Consider the following 13,829-nt stretch of genomic DNA (forward strand, 5'->3'; position numbering starts at 1 on the left):
GAATATAGAGAGATATCAAGAGAGATATAGAAAGATATAGAGAGATATAGAGAGATATCAAGAGAGATATAGAGAGATTATAGAGATATCAAGAGAGATATAGAGAGACATCTAGAGGGATATAGAGAGATAATAGAGAGATATCAAGAGAGATATAGAGAGACATCTAGAGGGATATAGAGAGATATCAAGAGAGATATAGAGAGATATAGAGAGACATCTAGAGGGATATAGAGAGATATCAAAAGAGATATAGAGAGATATAGAGAGACATCTAGAGGGATATAGAGAGATATCAAGAGAGATATAGAAAGATATAGAGAGATATAGAGAGACATCTAGAGGGATATAGAGAGACATCTAGAGGGATATAGAGAGACATCTAGAGGGATATAGAGAGATTATAGAGATATCAAGAGAGATATAGAGAGACATCTAGAGGGATATAGAGAGATAATAGGGAGATATCAAGAGATATATAGAGAGACATCTAGAGGGATATAGAGAGATATCAAGAGAGATATAGAGAGATATAGAGAGACATCTAGAGGGATAGAGAGAGATATCAAGAGAGATATAGAGAGACATCTAGAGGGATATAGAGAGATTATAGAGATATCTAGAGAGATATAGAGAGACATCAAGAGGGATATAGAGAGATAATAGAGAGATATCAAGAGAGATATAGAGAGACATCTAGAGGGATATAGAGAGATATCAAAAGAGATATAGAGAGATATAGAGAGATATAGAGAGACATCTAGAGGGATATAGAGAGATATCTAGAGGGATATAGAGAGATATCAAGAGAGATATAGAAAGATATAGAGAGATATAGAGAGACATCGAGAGGGATATAGAGAGATAATAGAGATATCAAGAGAGATATAGAGAGACATCTAGAGGGATATAGAGAGATAATAGAGAGATATCAAGCGAGATATAGAGAGACATCTAGAGGGATATAGAGAGATATCAAGAGAGATATAGAGAGATATAGAGAGATATAGAGAGACATCTAGAGGGATATAGAGAGATATCAAAAGAGATAGAGAGAGACATCTAGAGGGATATAGAGAGATATCAAGAGAGATATAGAGAGACATCTAGAGGGATATAGAGAGATATCAAAAGAGATATAGAGAGATATAGAGAGACATCTAGAGGGATACAGAGAGATATCAAGAGAGATACAGAGAGATATCAAGAGAGATATAGAGAGACATCTAGAGGGATATAGAGAGATAATAGAGAGATATCAAGAGAGATATAGAGAGACATCTAGAGGGATATAGAGAGATAATAGAGAGATATCAAGAGATATATAGAGAGATATCAAGAGAGATATAGAGAGACATCCGGAGGGATATAGAGAGATAATAGAGAGATATCAAGAGAGATATAGAGAGATATCAAGAGAGATATAGAGAGACAACTAGAGGGATATAGAGAGATATCAAGAGAGATATACAGAGATATAGAGAGACATTTAGAGGGATATGGAGAGATTATAGAGAGACATCTAGAGGGATATAGAGAGATTATAGAGACATCTAGAGGGATATAGAGAGATTAAAGAGAGATATCAAGAGAGATATACAGAGATATAGAGAGACATCTTGAGGGATATAGAGAGATAATAGAGAGATATCAAGAGATATATAGAGAGATATCAAGAGAGATATAGAGAGACATCCAGAGGGATATGGAGAGATATCAAGAGAGATATAAAGAGACAACTAGAGGGATATAGAGAGATTATAGAGAGAGATCAAGAGAGATATAGAGAGACATCTAGAGGGATATGGAGAGATAATAGAGAGATATCAAGAGATATATAGAGAGATATCAAGAGATAATAGAGAGATATCAAGAGAGATATACAGAGATATAGAGAGACATCTAGAGGGATATAGAGAGATTATAGAGAGAGATCAAGAGAGATATAGAGAGACATCTAGAGGGATATAGAGAGATAATAGAGAGATATCAAGAGATATATAGAGAGATATCAAAAGAGATATAGAGAGACATCCAGAGGGATATAGAGAGATTATCGAGATATCAAGAGAGATATAGAGAGACATCTAAAGGGATATAGAGAGATAATAGAGAGATATCAAGAGACATCTAGAGGGATATAGAGAGATTATCGAGATATCAAGAGAGATATAGAGAGACATCTTGAGGGATATAGAGAGATAATAGAGAGATATCAAGAGAGATATAGAGAGACAACTAGAGGGATATAGAGAGATATCAAGAGAGATATAGAGAGACATCTAGAGGGATATAGAGAGATATCAAGAGAGATATAGAGAGACATCCAGAGAGATAATAGAGAGATAATAGAGAAATATCAAGAGAGATATAGAGAGATATAGAGAGACAACTGGAGGGATATAGAGAGATATCAAGAGAGATATAGAGAGACATCTAGAGGGATATAGAGAGATATCAAGAGAGATACAGAGAGACATCTAGAGAGATAATAAAGAGATATCAAGAGAGATATAGAGAGATATAGAGAGACATCTAGAGGGATATAGCGAGATAATAGAGAGACAATTAGAGGGATATAGAGAGATATCAAGAGAGATATAGAGAGACAACTAGAGGGATATAGAGAGATATCAAGAGAGATATAGAGAGATATAGAGAGACAACTAGAGGGATATAGAGAGATATCAAGAGAGATATAGAGAGACAACTAGAGGGATATAGGGAGATATCAAGAGAGATATAGAGAGATATAGAGAGACATCTAGAGGGATATAGAGAGATTATAGAGATATCAAGAGAGATATAGAGAGACATCTAGAGGGATACAGAGAGATTATAGTCAAGAGAGATATAGAGAGACATCTAGAGGGATATAGAGAGATAATAGAGATATGAAGAGAGATAATAGAGAGATATAGAGAGACAACTAGAGGGATATAGAGAGATATCAAGAGAGATAATAGAGAGATATAGAGAGACAACTAGAGGGATATAGAGAGATATCAAGAGAGATAATAGAGAGATATAGAGAGACAACTAGAGGGATATAGAGAGATATCAAGAGAGATATAGAGAGATATAGAGAGACATCTAGAGGGATATAGAGAGATTACAGATTTTTTTTTTTTTTTTTTTTTTTTTTGTATACAAGATCGAGGCTCGTGAAAGAGCTAACATTAATCACACAAAAAGACAAACGGACACACAAAACCGACACACAAAACACAAAAAACAAGGGGAGCGGCAGACAAGATGGGGAGAGAGGGGGAAGGACACAAAAGAGAGGGGGAAGGACACAAACACAACATTTGAGAGCAGGGACATCGGGAGGACTTGGGGGGAGGTGGGAGAGGAATAAAACATATGAACACTGCAAGGACTCTGGGGTGAATTACCGGGGGTAGAAAAGATCAAGGTTTTCGATGGGGGAAAATAAGAGATGGTGGTGAACAGCTGTTTTAAAGACCTGGAGGGAGGAGTGGGATTGAAGGGAGTGGGGGAGTTTGTTCCAGAGGCGGGAGAAAAGGGGAATGAAAGAGTGAAGGTGAGCAGAGAGCCTAGACTTTGGCAGTTTAACCATAAGAGGGTTGCAGGCAGATCTTGTGCGACCTGAAGGAATATTGGGGGGACAGAGCACAGAGAGAGCTGGGGGAGCAAGGCCGGAGAGGAGTCGGTGGAAGAAAAAAAGACCACCAACCTGCCTGCGGTGAGTGAGTGAAAGGCCCTCGGTGTTGACTACATCGCAGGAGATTCCAATGATTCTGAAAGCTTTGGCCTCAACAGCGTGAAGCCGAGCAAGGTGTGAGGCAGGAGCACCAGCCCAGAGGGGGGAACAGTATTCCATTGAGCTGCGGATGAAAGCCTTGTATGTGGTGAGGAGCTCAGGTGTGCCAAGGAAGGACTTCGCACGACGGAGGATGCCCAGTCGGCGACTGGCTTTGGAGGCCAGCTTGGAAATGTGGTTTTCCCAAGAAAGATCATGGCAGATAGTGAGACCCAAAAGCTTGAGCGACAGAACTTCTTGGAGAGGATTGTTGAGAAAGTAGATGGGAGGGTTGTCCAGTCGGTCCTTTCGGAGAGACATTGTAAGAGTGTGAGATTTGTCAGGATTGAAAGACATGTTCCACTTGTTTGACCAGTCTGTGATTTTGTCCAGGTCTGCAGAGAGTGAGGAGGCTGCAGACTGCCGATCTGAGGGATGAGGAATGGAGCGACAGAGAGTAGAGTCGTCAGCAAAGAGATAGAGAGGATTTTCAAGAGAGTCAGAGAGATCATTGATGAAGACCAGAAAAAGCACAGGGCCCAGAACACTACCTTGGGGAACTCCAGCCTGAACAGGAAGAGGAGATGAGAGAAACCCATTCAGGGCCACACGTTGACTACGACCAGAGAGGAAGTCCGCCAGCCATGCGTGGAGATTTCCATGGATACTAAAGGAGGAGAGTTTGGTGAGCAGAGCAGGGTGCCAGACCGTATCGAAGGCACGTGAAATGTCAAGGGAGACAGCTCTAATTTCCTGTTTGGCGTTGAGGACCTCCTTCCATTGTTGAGAAAGCAGAAGCAGCATGTCCAGAGTAGAGTGACCAGGTCTGAAACCAAATTGATGATCAGAGATCAAGCCATTGGAGAAGAGGAAAGATTTAATATCTGAAGCAATGATGGATTCCATGACTTTGCTGATAATTGGGAGAAGGCTGATTGGTCTGTAGTTGCTGGGATCTGTTTTTGCACCTTTTTTGTGCAAAGCGGTGATGTTGGCTGATTTCCAAGCAGATGGCAGATGACCTTGAGCAAAAGAGAGAGTGAAGAGAACAGAAAGAGGGAGTGAAAGAGCAGAAGAACATGATTTTAGGACCCGTGGGCTGATGCCGTCAGGACCAGTTGTAGAATCAGAGTCGAGGGTTGACAGAAACTTTTCCACCTTGTCAGGAGGAAAGGACACAGAGTCCAGGAGCAGCTGGGTATGACTGGGTACGGTGGGTAGAGAGGGATGGGTTTGGGACACAAGATTTAGAGGCAAACACAGAGTTGAGGCATTCAGCTTTTTCACGTGCGGAGTCAGCCGTTAAGCCGTTTGAGGTGAGGGAGGGGATGGAGGGGGAACAAACACCAGAAACAGATTTGACCAGACGCCACCAGGATTTGGAAGAGGGAGACAGATAAGAGAGTTCGGTCTTGAGAATGGTGAGATATTGTTTCCTGGCTCTCCTGAGGGTGGACACACACTTGTTTCGGGCTTTGTGAAAGGAAATGAGATTTCCTTCCGTTGGATTTGCTTTCCAGGAGACGAAAGCAAGTTGTTTCAGGGCAACAGCCTCACCACAAGATTCCGTGTACCATGGATGGGAGGAAGGGTATGACAACTGAAGACGAGATGGTATAAATCTGTGCATGAGAGAGAGCAATTTACTTTGAAAGAATTCCCAGGATGAGTTGATGTCAGAGGCGGTAGAGATGGGAGACCAGTCCAGATGATTGATGGCTGCTTGAAGACCGTGCCAGTTGGCCTGAGTGAAATGCCAGACTCGTCGACGCTGAGGAGGCTCTCTGAGAATGGTCAGAGAGATGTCCACTTTGACAAGCACATGATCAGATGAGCCGATTGGAGCAGAAGAAGAGCAGCAGACATTTTCAGGGAAGTTTGTCATAACCAAATCCAGAAGAGAAGATGCTCCGTTGACTGAGATCCGGGTCGGGAAATTGACAGATTGTGTCAGTCCCAGTGAGTCGCAGAAGTCCTTTGCTGAAGAGCCATGGCTGGTGAGAGAGGTACCCACACCCAGCCAACTGGCATGGTGACAATTGAAATCACCACATATGAGGAAGAGAGAGTTGGGATGGGTAGATAGAAGTTGGTCCATATTTTCAGACAGTGAGATGTAGATGAAGTCATCGCTGTTTGGTGGACGGTACAACACACATATGAACAAAAGGTGGGAGCGAAGGGGAAGCCGTAGCCAAAGGTATTCCTGGGGGTGAGGTGGAGAGAGGGCAGTGGAGGGCGAGTGAGGCAGAGAGTTTTTTATAAAGATAGCAACCCCACCTCCAGGACGAGGCTCAGGTCTATCATACCGGAGGAGGGAGTAACCTGGGAGAGATACCAAGGCATCAGAGACATCATGAAGGAGGAAAGTTTCCGTTAAGCAGATCACATCTGGTTTGTCAGAAGCAACCTGTATGGAGAGATCAGTCAAGTTTGAGCGAAGGCCCCGGATGTTTGAGGTCCATACCGTTAATGAAGAGGAAGGGGGAGCATCGGGTCCAGAACAGGGGGGGGGGGGGTAGGGTAAGATGTGGAAGAGGAGGAAGAGGTAGGGAGAGCTGTTGAAGGTGTGTCAGAGATTTCAGAGATTTCAGAATAGCTTGGAGAAAGGGAAGAATGGGGCGGACAAAAGGTTTGATGGAGATTGGGTGAGGCACAGTGAGGTGTTATTTGAGGAGGGGGAAGAGCGAGGCAGAAGGTTTGGGGAGATGAAGGTGAAAGTTGGAAGGGGGAAGAAGCAGGGAGGATGCTTTGAGGAGGAGGGGTGAGAGGGGAGTCTAGGAGGGGAGGAGCGAGGGAGAGTCTCGGAGGGGAGGGGTGTGGGGGGAGTTTAGGAGGGAGGGGAGGGAAGGGGCAAGGGGGGAGATTTGAAAGGGTTGGGTGATGGGGAGGATTTGGAGGGGAGGGGTGAGATTGGATTTTGAAAAGTGTACGATTCATGGGAAACGAACATTTTTTGCAAAATGAGTTTGAGACCTTCGAGTCAAAAATACGTTTGAGGACACTGGAGGAGGGGTGGAGTTCTGGATAGTTTAGGGAATGTAGAAAGGAGGAACTGTAAGAGATGGTATTATATATATTTTTTGGAATGAATAGATTTGGTGAGCAAGACGAAAGCATCCTTTTGTAGGAAAAGAAGAAAAGGGTGTTATAATATATGAGAGAAAATAGTTGTTCAGGGGAGAGATTATACATTTCTAACCGCGTGATCGCGAACGAAGAAAGAACGAACAAAAAGAACAACAAATAAACGAATAAGACCTGGGAAGGAAATATTTTTTTGGGGTTTTTTTTTTTTGTGAGTACAGATATTAAACAAGGAGGTACGGGGTGAACGACTGGTACGAAACAGAGAACGAAAATAATTTCAGCGCATTCGACGAATCGCTGAGAGAAAAACGAAACCACAAGGTCGGAGACGGTACGGTAGTCTAAGCCTACGAGTACTAGGCCGCAGAATACTCGATACCATTAACCGACGATTGTGTATACATGTACGAAAAATTAGCACCGAAAATTTTCCAAAAGATACGCTACAGGTACACACACCGAAAGATAGATACAGTCTCGACAAAAACACGATTGTGATAGATCACTTAGCTTCGAGAGCGTGAGCGCATGGAGCAGCTTCGAAAAGACGTGACCTCGCCGTGATCTCGCCTCGCCTCGCCGTGATCTCTCTTATCGAGATATCAAGAGAGATATAGAGAGATATAGAGAGACATCTAGAGGGATATAGAGAGATTATAGAGATATCAAGAGAGATATAGAGAGACATCCAGAGGGATATAGAGAGATAATAGAGAGATATCAAGAGAGATATAGAGAGACAACTAGAGGGATATAGAGAGATATCAAGAGAGATATACAGAGATATAGAGAGACATCTAGAGGGATATAGAGAGATATCAAGAGAGATATAGAGAGACATCTAGAGGGATATAGAGAGATAATACAGAGATATCAAGAGAGATATAGAGAGACATCCAGAGGGATATAGAGAGATAATAGAGAGATATCAAGAGAGATATCAAGAGAGATATAGAGAGACAACTCGAGGGATATAGAGAGATATCAAGAGAGATATACAGAGACATCTAGAGGGATATAGAGAGATATAGAGAGATATCAAGAGATATATAGAGAGACAACTAGAGGGATATAGAGAGATATCAAGAGAGATTTTGAGAGACATCCAGAGGGATATAGAGAGATTATCAAGATATCAAGAGAGATATAGAGAGACATCTTGAGGGATATAGAGAGATATCAAGAGAGATATAGAGAGACATCTAGAGGGATATAGAGAGATATCAAGAGAGATATAGAGAGACATCTAGAGGGATATAGAGAGATTATCGAGATATCAAGAGAGATATAGAGAGACATCTAAAGGGATATAGAGAGATTATAGCGATATCAAGAGAGATGTCGAGAGACATCTAGAGGGATATAGAGAGATTATCGAGATATCAAGAGAGATATAGAGAGATATAGAGAGACATCTAGAGGGATATAGAGAGATTATAGAGATATCAAGAGAGATATAGAGAGACATCCAGAGGGATATAGAGAGATAATAGAGAGATATCAAGAGAGATATCAAGAGAGATAAAGAGAGACAACTCGAGGGATATAGAGAGATATCAAGAGAGATATACAGAGATATAGAGAGACATCTAGAGGGATATAGAGAGATATAGAGAGATATCAAGAGAGATATAGAGAGACATCTAGAGGGATATAGAGAGATAATAGAGAGATATCAAGAGAGATATAGAGAGATAATAGAGAGACATCTAGAGGGATATCGAGAGATTATCGAGATATCAAGAGAGATATAGAGAGACATCTAGAGGGATATAGAGAGATAATAGAGAGATATCAAGAGAGATATAGAGAGATAATAGAGAGACATCTAGAGGGATATAGAGAGATAATAGAGAGATATCAAGAGATATATAGAGAGATAATAGAGAGATATCAAGAGATATATAGAGAGATAATAGAGAGATATCAAGAGAGATATAGAGTGATAATAGAGAGACATCTAGAGGGATATAGCGAGATAATAGAGAGATATCAAGAGAGATATAGAGAGACATCTAGAGGGATATAGAGAGATAATAGAGAGATATCAAGAGAGATATAGAGAGATAATAGAGAGACATCTAGAGGGATATAGAGATAATAGAGAGATATCAAGAGAGATATAGAGAGATAATAGAGAGACATCTAGAGGGATATAGAGAGATAATAGAGAGATATCAAGAGAGATATAGAGAGACATCTAGAGGGATATAGAGAGATATCAAGAGAGATATAGAGAGATATAGAGAGACATCTAGAGGGATATAGAGAGATAATAGAGAGATATCAAGAGAGATATAGAGAGATAATAGAGAGACATCTAGAGGGATATAGAGAGATAATAGAGAGATATCAAGAGATATATAGAGAGATAATAGAGAGATATCAAGAGATATATAGAGAGATAATAGAGAGATATCAAGAGAGATATATAGAGATAATAGAGAGACATCTAGAGGGATATAGAGAGATATCAAGAGAGATATAGAGAGACATCTAGAGGGATATAGAGAGATAATAGAGAGATATCAAGAGATATATAGAGAGATATCAAGAGAGATATAGAGAGACATCCAGAGGGATATAGAGAGATTATCAAGATATCAAGAGAGATATAGAGAGACATCCAGAGGGATATAGAGAGATTATCAAGATATCAAGAGAGATATACAGAGATATAGAGAGACATCTAGAGGGATATAGAGAGATATAGAGAGATATCAAGAGAGATATAGAGAGACATCTAGAGGGATATAGAGAGATTATCGAGATATCAAGAGAGATATAGAGAGACATCTAGAGGGATATAGAGAGATAATAGAGAGATATCAAGAGATATATAGAGAGATATCAAGAGAGATATAGAGAGGCATCCAGAGGGATATAGAGAGATTATCGAGATATCAAGAGAGATATAGAGCGACATTCAGAGGGATATAGAGAGATTATCAAGATATCAAGAGAGATATAGAGAGACATCTAGAGGGATATAGAGAGATTATCGAGATATCAAGAGAGATATAGAGAGATATAGAGCGACATTCAGAGGGATATAGAGAGATTATCAAGATATCAAGAGAGATATAGAGAGACATCTAGAGGGATATAGAGAGATTATCGAGATATCAAGAGAGATATAGAGAGACATCTAGAGGGATATAGAGAGATTATAGAGATATCAAGAGAGATGTCGAGAGACATCTAGAGGGATATCGAGAGATTGTCGAGATATCAAGAGAGATATAGAGAGACATCTAGAGGGATATAGAGAGATTATCAAGATATCAAGAGAGATATAGAGAGACATCTAGAGGGATATAGAGAGATTATAGAGATATCAAGAGAGATGTCGAGAGACATCTAGAGGGATATCGAGAGATTGTCGAGATATCAAGAGAGATATAGAGAAATTATAGAAAGATATGAAGGGAGATTATGGAGAAAGATATAGAAAGATAGTAAGAAATATCGAGAGATATAGAGAGGTACAGATTTTACGTGAGATGTTACCTAGAGAGTTGTTACTGTTACCTGAGTTGGTACAGATTATATAGAGAGGTACAGAATTACCTCGACCGCTCAAAGCTGGAGTGTCCCCAAGACAGTGCTCTGGGCCCAGTCATATTCCTGATCTTCATCAAGGATCTCTCTAACTCTCTGGAAAATCCTCTTTATCTATTTCCTGATGGCTTCACCCTGTGCCATGATATCCCTCATCACATCACATCATCACAGACAGGATGTAGCGTGTAGCCTCTTCCCTCTTCAGACCATGAAAGAAAATCTCATGCTGGTTAAACACTTGGAAAATGACTTTCAATCCTGACAAATCTCACACTCTCTTTCTCCGAAAGGACAGTCTGGCAAACCCTTCTATCCACTTTCTATCAATCCTCTTGAGGAATAGTTCAGTCATTCAAACTCCTGGTTTTCAGCATCAGCCATGATCGTTATTGGGCAAACCACATTTCAATGTTGACCTCCAAAGCCAGCGGCCGACTAGGAATCCTCCGTTGTGCAAAGTACTTCCTTGTCACACTTGAACACTTATCCACCTACAAGGCCTCCATCTCCATCTTGATGGAATACTGTTCCCCCCTCTGGGCTGGTGCCCCTGCCTCACACCTTGCTTAGGCTGATGCCCTCCCCTCCACCCTCTCCCCTACTCCCCAAGGCTTCCACAGGGCGTACACGGTCTATCATCAACCTCCTTTTCGTTAAACCATCAAAAATCAGAATCACTGCTCACCTCCTCTTTTTTCCTGCTTGTGGAACTAACTTCCACATTCACGTCAATCTCATTCTTCCCTCCAAAGTTTCAAGACATCTGTTCACCACCATCTCAGGTCAGCTCCCCCCATCCAGCTTCTCTTTTCTTTCCCCATTAATCCTCCCCAAGCCCAATTCTTTCCGAGTTCCAGCTGTGCCTTCCATTTCTGTGATTGAGAGTTTGTGGCTTTCTCCACCTTGTTACTCCCGCCAGGGAGTAATGCATTCGATCGTGTCCGTGTGTGTGTGTGTGTGTTTGTGAACAAGATATCTGGAAAAGTTCTGAACCGATTTGGATGAAAGTTGGTGGGATGATTGCCCTTGGGATAAGGAAGAATTGATTAGTTTTTGGTGAAGCTCAGGATATTATTCCGGATCCAGGAATTTTTTGAAGGATTGTTTACCATTGGAAGATAGGGCTCATTTTTTTAAACATTATCTTCTATATTTAACTTTGTGATATGAAAATAGTTTTTATATTTGTTGTAAATGTTTAAACTCGTGGTTATGCTTTAGAGCGGTGTATTTTGTTTGCAGCGTCGTCTTCAAGGTTCTTTTTTTTTTTCTTTCTAATAAAGACATATTCTGTCATTTTAAAACCACAAATGTGTGTATGAGGTTTCCCCGTTTCATAAAATGTATCGTTTGATACGTATAATGCTTTAAAACTGTTTTTAGTTGTTTTTTTTTTGTTTTTTTTACCTCAGAAGAGATATCAACATTTACTTCAGCGAATGCGAATGTCAATCGCTGTGTCAGTATTTGATGAACTTATAAAGACTTAAGTGAGTTATAACTGTGACAAACATGGCACGGGATTCTTCCCAGAAGAATGAGTGGTCGCATTAGCTTGTACGACTTAAAATGAGCGAGTTTTGTTTTAACGTTTGGGCCAGTTTTACATGTTGTATCCCTAAGGAATGAAACGAACGTTTTCCTGGCTTACAATTTTATTTGAAGTCACACATGCCTCAAAATACACTCACACATATAGAATTGAACGCTGAATCCGAAAATGTAAGTGAAATTGCCTTGTTTTTTTTTAACATTATCTTCTATATATATTCTAAATATATATCTGTGCAGTGTCTGTCTTGTGTTGTCACTGAACTACTCCCTCAAACTTTTGTGAAATCGTACTATTCCAACTTGACCCACGGCGGGAGTATGCGCTCTACTGAGTGGCGTTCTAGTTCAGCTCTGTTTCCTTCCCTTACCCTTATTCTTTCCCACATCTACAAGTTTCCCTCCATTTTATCCCTCAACCCTGCTGCTGGTGTGTCCTACCCCCACCACTCTCTCTCTCTCTCTCTGTTCTTTTCGATCTTTATCCATTCTGTGTTCTATCTCCTGCACAAGCTTTGATAATGTATACAAAAAAAGTCTTATTACCTTCGCCAGAGGAGAGGGTATTGCATTTCAGTCTATTTATCTGTCTGTCTGTTTGTTTGCCCGCACAGAATAAATATGATTTTCTCTGCAACCGTTGGTCCGATCGACAGGAAATTTTCACCATAGGTGCAACTCCACCTGCATAATTTTTGATGATAATTATGAAGTCATAGGTCACGTGGTTCGGCCTCCATCTTGGAAACACCGAAAAACTTTGCACCTCTATATCTCTGAAAGGGCTGAATAGAAAAAATTGAGACATGGCTCATCGTAAAGAACTCTCCATGGGCAATAAAATATGTTCATGATGATGTCATTATGACGATGTCATTATGTTATGTCATTATGTTAATGATGATGTACCTCCATTATGACGTCATAATTCGACAAGTACAAAACTTCATGCGATCAAGGTTGAAATTTCTTGAGCGTCATGTAGGCATAGGTTGGTGGAGAAAAAAAGAATGATGACGTCATCGGTCACGTGGTTCAGCCGCCATATTTGTTTTAACACAAAAGCCATAAAAACCAATGAAAATACATCCTGGCGAGGGTTTGCAATCTCTGATTGCTCTTTCTTGTTGTTATTGTGGTCCGATCTTTGATTTATAAAAAATGTAAAATCAAAAAATTGTCTCGTGAAGAAATAACAAAAACAAGAATACAAGTCCTCATCGACGACAGTGTCCCCAACCGCACCTACAAATAGGACATGTGGAGTTTACATTGAAATAAACTTAGGTAATGGAGGTGGTAAATTGTGTACAAAAAAATTAATAAATAATGGTTTTCAAAAGCATATATAAACAATCCTATAATTTTTCTTTAATTGGAAATTCAAAGGAAATTGTATGGCCATTGACCTTTGGCTCCAAATGCAAAATCATTCAACGTTCCTCATGCCCAGATATTATTGCATTCATGTCCCAAATAAGAAAGATACAGTATGTGTCCAGTTATTTTCAACTAGAGGCTTCGGATGGATGAATGGGCTGACGGACGGGCAGGATGGGAAACATAAGGCCCCAGCCGGGGCTGACACCCAGTGGGGGACTAAAAACGACGATGCCCAGTTTGATTTTGCAACTATTTGGTACTTTTCATGTTTTCCATGTTGTAGTCAAATAGTTATAAAGCTAGTTTGGCTCAAAGCAATGCTTCAAATTCAAATCTCATGCACCACATCAATTTGTCTGCGTCCTAATATTGCCAAACTAGTAGGTGTAGAAGTTGAAGCTCCTTTGAAACCTGTAGACGCTGCAGTAAATGAAGACATGAGCATTCACAGAAAATGGTAATATCGGGTAAAACC

Source organism: Myxine glutinosa, chromosome 10 (assembly GCF_964187855.1).
Source record: "Myxine glutinosa chromosome 10, kmMyxGlut1.1, whole genome shotgun sequence".
Lineage (NCBI taxonomy): Eukaryota > Metazoa > Chordata > Myxini > Myxiniformes > Myxinidae > Myxine > Myxine glutinosa.